This window comes from Suncus etruscus, chromosome 8 (genome assembly GCF_024139225.1).
Source record: "Suncus etruscus isolate mSunEtr1 chromosome 8, mSunEtr1.pri.cur, whole genome shotgun sequence".
Classification (NCBI taxonomy): Eukaryota; Metazoa; Chordata; class Mammalia; order Eulipotyphla; family Soricidae; genus Suncus; species Suncus etruscus.
Window position 1 is genome coordinate 99,940,519 of NC_064855.1, and position 11,491 is coordinate 99,952,009.

The following is an 11,491-nucleotide window of genomic DNA, read 5'->3' on the forward strand; positions in this document are numbered from 1 at the left end:
TCCCCTCGCCTGGGTGCTGGGTACTGGTTCGTTGGGTAGGAGGTCGATCTTGATGCCTAATAAATTAAGGACTGAGGGTGAAGAGTTTCAATATGGTGGGAGATCTGGATGGGATTGGGGGGTGAAGGGATAGTTGGATTTCTGGAGGGGAGAAAGAGGAAGGTATATGGGAGGGGTATGAAGGGAGAGAAAAGAGAAAATAGCTTAGAAAGAAAGGGAGAAGAGAAAGGGAAAAAAGCAAAGAGAAGAATAGAAAAGAGAAAAGTGAAAGGGGGAAAAGAGAAAAAATAAAAAAAAGTAGAGCCTGTAGTTTAAGTCTGTACATCTCAGTTACTGCTTCGGTGGTCTGACTGGTCACGTGCTTCAGTTCCTAAAAGAAGGTGTAACCTAGAGATAAAGTGTATGTCAAAGAGTTTTCTCGGGGCCATCTCGTATTGCAAGCAAGGTATGGTATCTCGCGTGGTATCCCGAGTTGCCATCTTAGTTTGTCCGCCCTTTGTATCCAAGGGCGCCTGTGAACAGAAAAGCTGAGAGGTTATTTAAAATATAGTAAGATAAAGGCATTAAAACATAGTGTTATGGTATGTTTCCATTGCAGTCAGTGATTTCCCATGGTGTTCTATACTTCTGTTCCTGTATACGATCTCTAAGGGATTATTGTGGGCCTTTGTTGTAGAAGTCTGATTACATACCTGTTCTCTCTATGTTGCTGTTTCTTTTTTTGTTGTTTTCTTTGTGGCATAATGTGTAGTTAAGAGTTCGTGTTGTTCCTTTTTCATGTATTTTGGACAGTGCTCCCAAGTATATGTTGACTATTACAGTGTTTGGAGATTCTACCCTGTTAGACCCTTTTATTTGGTTGTTAGGTATTAGTTGTGTATAAAATGTATGTTCTAGGTGCTTCAGAATAGTGCTACCATTCTGTGTTTATCTTTTGTCTTCTGACTTACTTCGTTTAACATAACATGATCTAGGTCCATCCACGTTGCTGCAAAGTCTGTGATTGTATCATTTCTGACTGCCATGTAGTATTCCATTGTGTATATGTACCACATCTTAATGATCCATTCATCTGTTGTTGGACATCGAGGTTGGTTCCAAGATTTGGCTATTATACTGAGTGCTGCGATAAATAGTGGGGTGCATACATATTTTGGAATGAATGTCCTTTCAACTTGGGGGTATATGCCTAGGAGCGCAATTGCTGGGTCAAATGGCAGCTCAATTCTGAGTTCTTTGAGCACTCTCCAGACTTTTCTCCATAGGTGTTGGACTAGGGGGCATTCCCACCAGCAGTGGATGAGAGTTCCTTTCATACTGCATCCCCGCCAACAAAGGTTGTTTCCATTATTTTTGATGTGAGCCATCCTCACTGGTGTAAGTTGGTATCTCATTGTTGTCGTGATTTGGATCTCCCTGATAATGAGTGAAGGTGAGCATGTTTTCATGTGTTTGTTGGCCATCCTTCTGTCTTCCTCAGAGAAGTGTCTATTCATTTCATCTCCCCATTTTTTTATGGCTTTATTTGGTTTTGGGGGGCTCAGCTATCTGAGTGCTTTGTATGTACTAGATATCAGCCCTTTATCTGGATATCGAGTGAAAAGATTTTTTCCCATTCTGTTAACTGTCTTTTTGCGTTAAGTAGGGTTTCTTTTGCCATGCAAAAGCTTTTTAGTTTGATGTAGTCCCATTTGTTTATATTTGATGCTAACGTTATTGCCATTGGTGCTCCAATCTCGAAGACCTTTTTGATATATAGGTCTTCGAGTGTTCTGCCTATTTTATTCTCGATAAACTTTATAGATTCGGGTCTGATTTCAAGGTCTTTGATCCATTTTGAGTTAACTTTTGTATAAGGGGTGAGGTATGGGTCAATCTTCACTTTCGTACATGTGGTTTTCCAGTTGTACCAACACCATTTGTTGAATAGACTTCCTTTGTTCCACTTCAGATCCTTGCCTCTTTTGTCAAATATTATTTGGCTGTATATTTTGGGGTTTATGTCTGGGAATTCTGTTCTGACCCACTGGTCTGAGGTCCAGTTTCTGTTCCAGTACCATGCGGTTTTGATTACTATAGCTTTATAGTATAGTTTCAAGTTAGGTAAGGAGATGCCTCCCAGCTTTTTGTTTTTCAGTATGTTTTTGGCTATCCTGGGTCTTTTGTGGTTCCAGATAAATTTTGTGACTGATTGTTCTATTTCTTTAAAGAATGGTGTCTGGATTTGGATAGGGATTGCATTAAATCTATATAGTAGTTTGGGTAGGATAGTCATTTTGATTATGTTAATTCTACCTATCCATGAGCATGGGATGTTCTTCCATTTCTTTAGATCGTCTTCAATTTCTTTCTGAAGCGTTTTGAAGTTTTCCTGGTATAGATCTTTCACTTCCCTTGTAAGGTTGATTCCTAGGTACCTGATATTTTTTGATACTATTTTAAATGGTATTGTATTTTTAATCTCTCCTCGACTTCGTTGTTTGTATATAGAAACGCTACTGTCTTTTGTGTATTGACTTTGTATCCAGCCACTTTGCTGTATTGGTTAATTGTTTCTAGAAGTTTTACTGTGGACTCTTTGGGGTTTTCGATGTATATCATCATATCATCTGCAAATAGAGATAGTTTGTGTTCCTCTTTCCCAATTTGGATTCCTTTGATTCCCTTCTCTTGTCGAATTGCAATTGCTAGGACTTCTAAGGTTATATTGAATAAGAGTGGAGAGAGTGGACAGCCTTGCCTAGTTCCTGACCTTAGTGGGAATGCTTCTAGTTTCTCGCCATTAAGTATAATGTTGGCTGTAGGCTTTTCATAAATAGCTGTAACTATCTTGAGGAAGGTTCCTTCTAACCCTATTTTGCTGAGTGTCTTTAACATGAAAGGGTGTTGGATTTTGTCAAACGCCTTCTCTGCATCGATTGATATGATCATGTGGTTTTTGTTTTTCTTGTTGTTGATGTGATGTATAATGTTGATTGATTTGCGTATGTTGAACCAACCTTGCATTCCTGGTATGAATCCCACTTGGTCATGATGTATGATCTTTTTGATGAAGAGCTGGATTCGGTTTGCTAAGATTTTGTTGAGTATCTTTGCATCTATGTTCATTAGTGAGATTGGTCTGTAGTTTTCTTTCTTAGTGGTGTCTTTGCCATCTTTGGGGATGAGTGTGATATTTGCCTCATAGAAGGAGTTAGGAAGGATTCCTGATTTTTCTATGGTTTGGAAGAGCCTATGAAAAAGTGGTAGTAAATCTTCTCGGAATGTTTGGTAGAATTCACCTGTAAATCCGTCTGGGCCTGGGCTTTTGTTCTTAGGGAGTTTTTTAATTACATCTTCAATTTCCTCTGAGGTGATTGGTCTGTTTAGGCTTTCTAGTTCTTCTTTGTCCAGTCTTGGAAGAGGGTTTTTCTCCAGGAATCTGTCGATTTCTCCTGGGTTCTCTATCCTAGCTGAGTAGAGTTGCTCATAATATGATCTCATGATATGTTGTATTTCTTGGGGCTCTGTTGTAATCTCTCCCCTTTCATTTGTGATCCTACTGATTTGGGTGTTTTCCTTCTTTTTTTGGTGAGTTTTGCCAGTGGTTTGTCTATCTTGTTTATTTTTTTGAAAAACCAACTCCTGGTCTCATTGATTTTTTCTATTGTTTTCTTAGTTTCTATGCTGTTTATTTCTGCTCTGGTTTTTATTATTTCTTGCCTTCTGGTTGTGGTTGGGTTTCTCTGTTGCTGTTGTTCCAATTCTTTGAGGTGATCTTTTAAACTGTTGGTTTTGTTATTTTCCTGTTTCTTGACATAGGCCTGTATTGCTATGAGTTTCCCCCTAAATACTGCTTTTGCTGTGTCCCATAAATTTTGACATGTTGTCTCTTCATTATCATTTGTCTCAAGGAATCTTTTTATTTCTTCCTTGAGTTGCTCTTTGATCCAGCTGTTGTTGAGCAGCATGTTGTTTAATCTCCAGGTATTAGTTTTTCTCCATTGCTTCTTCTTGACCCCAATTTTGAGCTCTGTTGCATAGTGATCTGAAAGGGTACTTCTAATGATCCTTACCTTCATGGTCTTATATAGGTTGGCTTTGTTTCCTAAGACATGGTCTATTCTGGAGAAGGTTCCATATGGACTTGAGAAGAATGTGTATTCTGTTTTCTGAGGGTGGAGGGCTCTATATAAGTCGATTAGTCCTAAATCTTCTAATTTTTCATTCAGAGCTCTTATTTCTTTGCTATTTTTCTGTTTGGTGGATCTGTCCAGTGGTGATAGTGGAGTATTGAGGTCCCCTACTATTATCACATTTCCCTTCATGTGTTTCTCCAGGTTTACGAGCAGTTGCCTCACATATTTTGCTGGCTCTACATTAGGTGCATAGATATTGACCAGGGTTAGTGTTTCTTGATCTAGTGTTCCCCTGATCAGTAAGTAGTGACCCTCTTTATCTCTGATTACTTTCTTGAGATTGAAAGTGATTTGGTCTGATATAAGAATGGCTGTCCCTGCTCTTTTTTGTTTTCCATTGGCTTGAATAATTACTTTCCATCCTTTTATTCTAAGCCTATGCTTGTCCTGTAGCTGTAGGTGTGTTTCTTGTAGACAGCAGAAGTCCAGTTTATTTTTCCTAATCCAGTTCTCTACTATGTGTCTTTTAATTGGGGAGTTTAGGCCATTAACATTTAGGGAGATTATTGAGAGAGAGGACTGTTGTGCAGTTGTGTTGTGTAGGGTGGTTTTTGTTACAATCGGGGGTTTGGATTGTGTAATTCATCTCTGAATAGGTCGTTTAGGATCGGTTTTATTTGCACAAATAGCTCTAGTTCGGTCTTGTTTGAGAATGTTTTTAGTCTGTCCTCCCATATGAATGATAGTTTTGCTGGGTATTGGACTCTAGGTTGGAAGTTTCTTTCATTCAGTCGTTTAAATATGTTATTCCACTGTCTTCTTGCTTGAATTATTTCGACTGGGAGATCTGGTTTGATTCTTATGTCCCTACCTTTGTATTTGAGGTTTTTTTCTCTCTTATTGCTTTAAGAAGTTCCTCTTTCTCTTTGCTTTTTGCCATTTGGATTACTATATGTCTTGGTGTTGGTTTATTGGGGTCTATTTTATTAGGGACCCTCTTGATCTCCTGTATTTGCCCTGAAGTTTCATTCCAGAGGATGGGGAAGTTCTCTGCTATTATCTCTCTGACTACTTGTTCTTCCCCTTTCCCTATTTCCTCCCCTTCTGGTATACCCACGATTCTTCGATTGTTTCTTTTGTCCTTGTTCATTAGGTACTGGACTTTTCCTTCCAGTGCTTTGCCTTTTATTTCTTTGTTGGTTTCTTGTTCATTTTTTGTTTGCAGTTTTCCTTCGAGTTCTTCAATGTGTTTCTCCAACTCTGTGTTTCTGCTAGTAAGGCTCGTTACTTTGTCTGTTAATTCCTTCACTTCTTTTTGTATGGACTCTCTCATGCTCTTTAACATTTCTTCTTTAATTTGGCTTATTCGTTCATCCATAGCTATCTTATATTCTGTAGCTAAGGTTTCTCTCATTTCTTTTATTAATTCTTGCATTTCCTTCCTCATTGCTGCTTTTAGTTCGCCTTCCCAGGAATCTGTGCGTATTGGCGGACTTGGAAACTTGTTAGGGTTTGTCTCCGTATCTTCCGAACTTAGGGTTCTCTTTGATTTACCCATATTTTTTTTGTATTTATTGGTGTGCTTTGGAGTGCTGTTCCTTCCGATTTCAGCCTGTTTTGATCCCCTGTTGTGTGGGAATGGGTCTCCTCCCTGAGGGTGGATCTAGAGGTACTGTTGGGAGAGCTTGCTGAGGTTTGGCTCCTCCTTGCTCTTTCTGTGGCCTGATTCCTTGCTTTGCCCTATTGTTGTCAGCTAGTACTGAGAAGCAGCAAAAGCCCAGCGGGGGGCGGGGCGGAACCGGCGTGGGTGGGCGGGGCGCTGCAGGGGCGGGGCGGCCCGTTCGCGTGTGTGGGCGGAGCCTCCCTAGCCTCTGGAGGCCAGAGAAACGCTGCGGGGGCGGGGCGGACCGTTTGCGCGGGCCGCGTGGGTGGGCGGAGCCTCCCTACCTTTTGGAAGCCAGGGGAAACGCTCTAAACTGTATGCATTTTATTTGATATTTTAAAAGACATACTGTGATGTGACTCTTGGTACACATAGCTACAGCATATAATAGTTATTAATTATTTCATGTAGGAAGAAAATTTAAGGTATATACATGAGCATGCTTTCTGATTATGATATATTTTTCACTATGTAATGACAATACTTTTTATTATACATAGTAGTAATTTTAAAAGTGTATCTTTCTCAATATCCCTTCAAACAATACTTGTTAATATACCATTTGATGATAATCACAGTAAACCTAAGAGACAATACAACAGATTTGTCTTGTTGTGGCCAAGCTGGGTTTTAATACTAATATTGCATATGACATATATGGTACCCTGACCCCACAAAGAGTGATTCTTGAAGAAAGAACCAGGTATAAACCATGAGCACTTTAAAGTATCGCCTTCACAATCCTCCCAAAATAATAAAGGCGGTCAGAGTTGGAGTGCATGTGTTGCATTCGTAAGGCCTCCTAGTTTGTTTACCAACAAATCATAACTCTCCTTGAGAACTAATGTGGTAACCAAATGGCATAATTGATACTGGTGAGCTTGAGTAAACGTACTATGAGCACTACTATACTGGGCTACATTAAGAATAGGAAGTATTGTCACCCTACTTATCTAAGTAAAGCTAGCATTTTTTAAATAAACTTTTATTAGAACAAGAGGCAGATTTTTTATGTCTAATAAGTAAAGGCATCGGATAGTAAATCTTGGCATCTTACATTTTCCAGTACTGCAAGAACAGCAAAGCAGTAACCATTGAGCACCAGTGGGTTTGTAAATGATCAATCAGGATTTCTACACAGAGAATGGTTATCAATTCCTTTAATAAAACTGAGTATAGTCACTATAAAAATGACTTTACTGCATATTTTAAAGTAATAATGTTTAAAATATTTTTCTCCGCCCCCCCCCCATTTAAAATATTTTGTTCGCAAACAATACAAGAATAGAATAGGATTGGGAATATGTCTTCAGTTGAAGAACACATGCATCACAAATGTGAATCTTTCAGTTTAAACTCCAGTACTGGATGACTCCAGATTACCATGATATGTGCCCCTTACCCCCAGTAAAGCACCACCACAATAAGAAAACAATTTATTAATACATAAAAAGAAAAAAACAGAATATATCTTCAGGCTGAAATTATGTTCATCATAGCATAAGCAATGGTATAATTTACTTGTGATACTGTGCATAATCTGATTCATGAATACAGCAGAACTGTGTGTAGACATGAAAACAATTGAACAGCTTCTAAAATCTTGTAGATAAATGTTTTGCAAATTCTATTAACAGTGATCTTATAGATGATAATTCAATACATAAAATGTTAAGTATGATTATACATCACATTGTGCTCATAAAACCTGTTTGATGTTATTACCTTCATTTTACCAATATAAAGAATATAACAAACTAATTTTGTGTATTTGCATAGCTTATTGTATAACCCAATTCAAACCTAGGTTTTTATTGTCTAAATACATTTCAATGCACAAATTTCTGCATGAAAATCATGCTGCATAGTACATTGTAACCAATGATAGATAAATATTTTAGAAATTGGAAGATGGAGAGAAAAAATTTAGTATGCCAAATCATTCTTTTTGAAGATTATTTTTCACTGGTGTTAAAAGTAAGGAAACAAAATTTTAGATGTTGATTGATTCTTGAGGAAAGACTTGAAAATGCAATTCTGTCAAGTGAAAACAGGCTTTGATTAAGATGAAAGCAATGGCATCTACCAGAGAAATATATTTGAGGTAGAAAGTGAAAATTTTTGGTTGATTTTTGAGGTCATAGTTGATCATGCAGAATTTTGCTCAGGGATTGCAATTGACAGTGATCAGGGATTATAAATCGTATCAGGAAATTAAACCAGGGTCAATGTATCAAAGATTAAGTGGCCATGTATAAAGTCAGTTCATATAACATTTTGTTAAAATTATCATAAAAAATTTTCAATTATACATAGACATATTTGAGATGATAGCCTTGCAATCATTGTTTTAAAAATTAATTGTGTATATAGCATAAAGTTTAATTTTCATATACGTATTTTAAATTTTAATGCAATGTGCATTTTTAATCACCTAAAAAGTATTTTCAAGTTAGATTTCATGCTGCTTTTTTATTATTTGACAATAGCAATTAGTTTGTTTTGAATTTAGAGATAATTTGATAAAATAGTTTCAGACAAATAATTGCTCCAGTTTGCTAAATGGTCTGTTAAATACTTAACACATTTGTGTTTGTCATAAAAGAAATTCAGTGAATAAATGTCTATACAAAATGTTTGAGACATAAACAAAATATATCTCCAAAGTATTTCTGGAAATAAAGTAATTGTTTTAATTAAATAAAAAATGAGATATAATCACTTATATTTAAGTGCTTCCAAGTGGGACGTTTTTATAATTTTTTTGGGGGGGGAGCACACCCCTTGATGCTCAGGATTTACTCCTGGCTATGCACTCAGAAATCACTCCTGACTTGGGGAACCATATGGGACACCGGTTGGTCTTAAATAAGCCGCATGCAAGGCAAATCCCCTACTGCTGCACTATAGCTCCAGCCCAAGTAGGACATTTTTAAAATTTCATTTGCTAAATTTCTTCTTCATGTTACATGTTATGTTTTGTTGCTTGTTATTACTTTATTTAAGCACGGTGGACAAAAATTGTTCATTATTCATTTTGAGTCATGCAGAGTACACAACCCTTCACCAGATCATATTTCTCATTATCAATGTTCCAAGTTTCTCTACCATTTTCCCATCTGCCCCTGGATCAGTTTTTTCCCTTAATTTACTGTACCACTATTTGTGGCAAGCTTCCAACCAGAAATTGGTATTTCCTGTACCTCATCTCTACTGTCTCTGGATATTATTATCATAATATCTTTTATTTTCCTTATATCCCACAAATAACTGAGATCATTCTATGTCTATCCCTCTCCATCTGACTCATGTCACTCAACATATTACTCTCTATATTCCCCTATGTATAAACAAGTTTCATGACTTCATTTTTTTCTGGTAGCTGCATAGGATTCCATTTTGTCTATATACCACATTTATCCATTCATCTGTTCTCAGGCTCTTGGTTTATTTCCAGACTCTGTCTCTTGTAAATCATGCTGCAATAAATATAGGAATGAGGAATGCAGAGGACATTTCTACACTGTGTTTTTGGGGTTCCTAGGGTAAAAAGATATTACTGAATCATACAGGAACATAATTTCTAGGGTGTTTTTTAATCAATTTTTGTGGAATATTTGTATTGTTTTCTAAAAAGGCTGGACCAGTCTACATTCTTAGTATATATAGAAGGATTTTCTTCCCCTGAAATTTGAAGACTCATTTTTCTCCAATGCAAATGGAACGTTCATCAAGACAGACTACATGCTGAGCCATAAAATAGACATAAATTCAAGTGGATATAAATTGTATCATCTATCTTCTCAGCAATAAACTACAAATAGCAGTGAATTAAAATTAAAGACACAAGGAAATAACTAACACCTAAAATTAAAAGTCCACTACTGAATTACCAGTGGTTCAGAGATTAAATCAAAGAGGAAATCAAAAGATTTCTGGAAACAAATGTGAATGAAGACACGGATTATCAGAATTTGAAGGACACAGCAAAATGGTATTAAGAGCAAAGTGTACAGCTTTGCAAGTATTCATCAGGAAGGAGGAGAGGGATGTCATAAATAATTTAATGGCATGACTGAAGACATTGGAAAATGACCAAAAAATGAGCCAAAAGTAGGCAGGTAGATGGAAAAAAAATTAAATAATGACATGAATTAATGAACCGGACACCCAGAAAATAATTGACAAGAATTTATTATTTGAAAAAATAAACAAGATCAGTATCCATTAGCAAGACTCACAAAATAGAGAGACAATTTAGTAATTTGAATCAGAGATAAAAGGGGGTCAATTACAACAGATATTAAAGGAATTCAAATGATAGGTAGAGATTACTTTGAGAAACTTTTTTTCAGTAAACAAAAGACTCTGGAAAAAAACTAATGAATTTTTGGACTCCTATAATCTCACAAAATTGAACCAAATTAATCTGTATTACCTGAGCTGATTTATCACTATTGAGGCAATTAAAATGATAATCAAATGACTTCCCCAAAACAAAATCCAAGGACATAGAAGGATGAACAAGTGAATTCTTCCAAATATTTGAAGAGGACCTACTGCCAACCTTTTTCAGACTCTTCAAGGTAGTTTAAGAAACAGAAATATTCCCAAATAGTTTTCTATGAAGCTATCATCAATCACCCTGATACCAAAAGTGGACCGAGACACCACAAAAAAGATAAAGAAAATTATAAGCCAATGTCCTGGATAAACAAAGATGCAAAGATTCTCAAAAAATATTAGTAAATAAAATACAACTCATCAAGAATTTTATATACTATGACTAAATTGGACTCACTCCAGTGATGCAAGAATTATTTAACATATAAAGGTCAGTCAATATAGCATACCATATCAATAAAATCATATGATCATATAGATAGAGTATGAGAAAGCATTTGACAAAATCCAGCACACATTTATAATAAAAACTCTCTACAAGACGGAAAGTGAAGAAACTTTAGATATTTTATTTTGAACTAGATAAAACAAAAAATAGACAGACAGATAGATAAACAGAAAAAAAATATTAGTATGTTTGTTTAACAGGCTAAAACCAGATTAAAATTGGAGGAAAAAAAAGGTAAAATATATTTATTTCTGATATTATTGGAATTGTAGCTCTAAAGAACTTGGGCTCTGTAATGTGCCCACACTTGCCTAGAATGAAGAGGTTTACACACTTTATAAGTTTCACTTTATTTACACATCCAGCCATGGTTAAAATTGAAAACTTGGGGTTTGAGATATTACAAAGCAAGGCCCAAACCATATGGTCTTCAGCACCACCAGGTGTGATAGCTTAAGTACAGAGCCCAAAATGTCCATTGAGCATCAATGGGTGTGACCCAAAGATAATTAGCAGTAGTGTTCAAAACACTTGTTTATGCAGGTGGATATATTTATAGTCCATCTGAGAACCTGACAGTGTGCAGTCCATCTTCATCCAGTTAAGAGGAACTCTTTTTCTGGGGGTTTGGGCAGATTAAAGCCTAGCAACCATACTAAGGTTTATTTATTCTAATTTAAATTTGTTTGGCAAACCAGTTTGAAAGTTAGACAAGCAATTATTGATGATATAACATTTGATTATATTAAAAATTTGGCAGTCATTGGTTAATCTTTGATATCGGATATCGTGTGACAGATTGATTTTCTATCAGTTCTTTCCAGAAGGTGGATATATGGGACATTTCTAAATATAGGT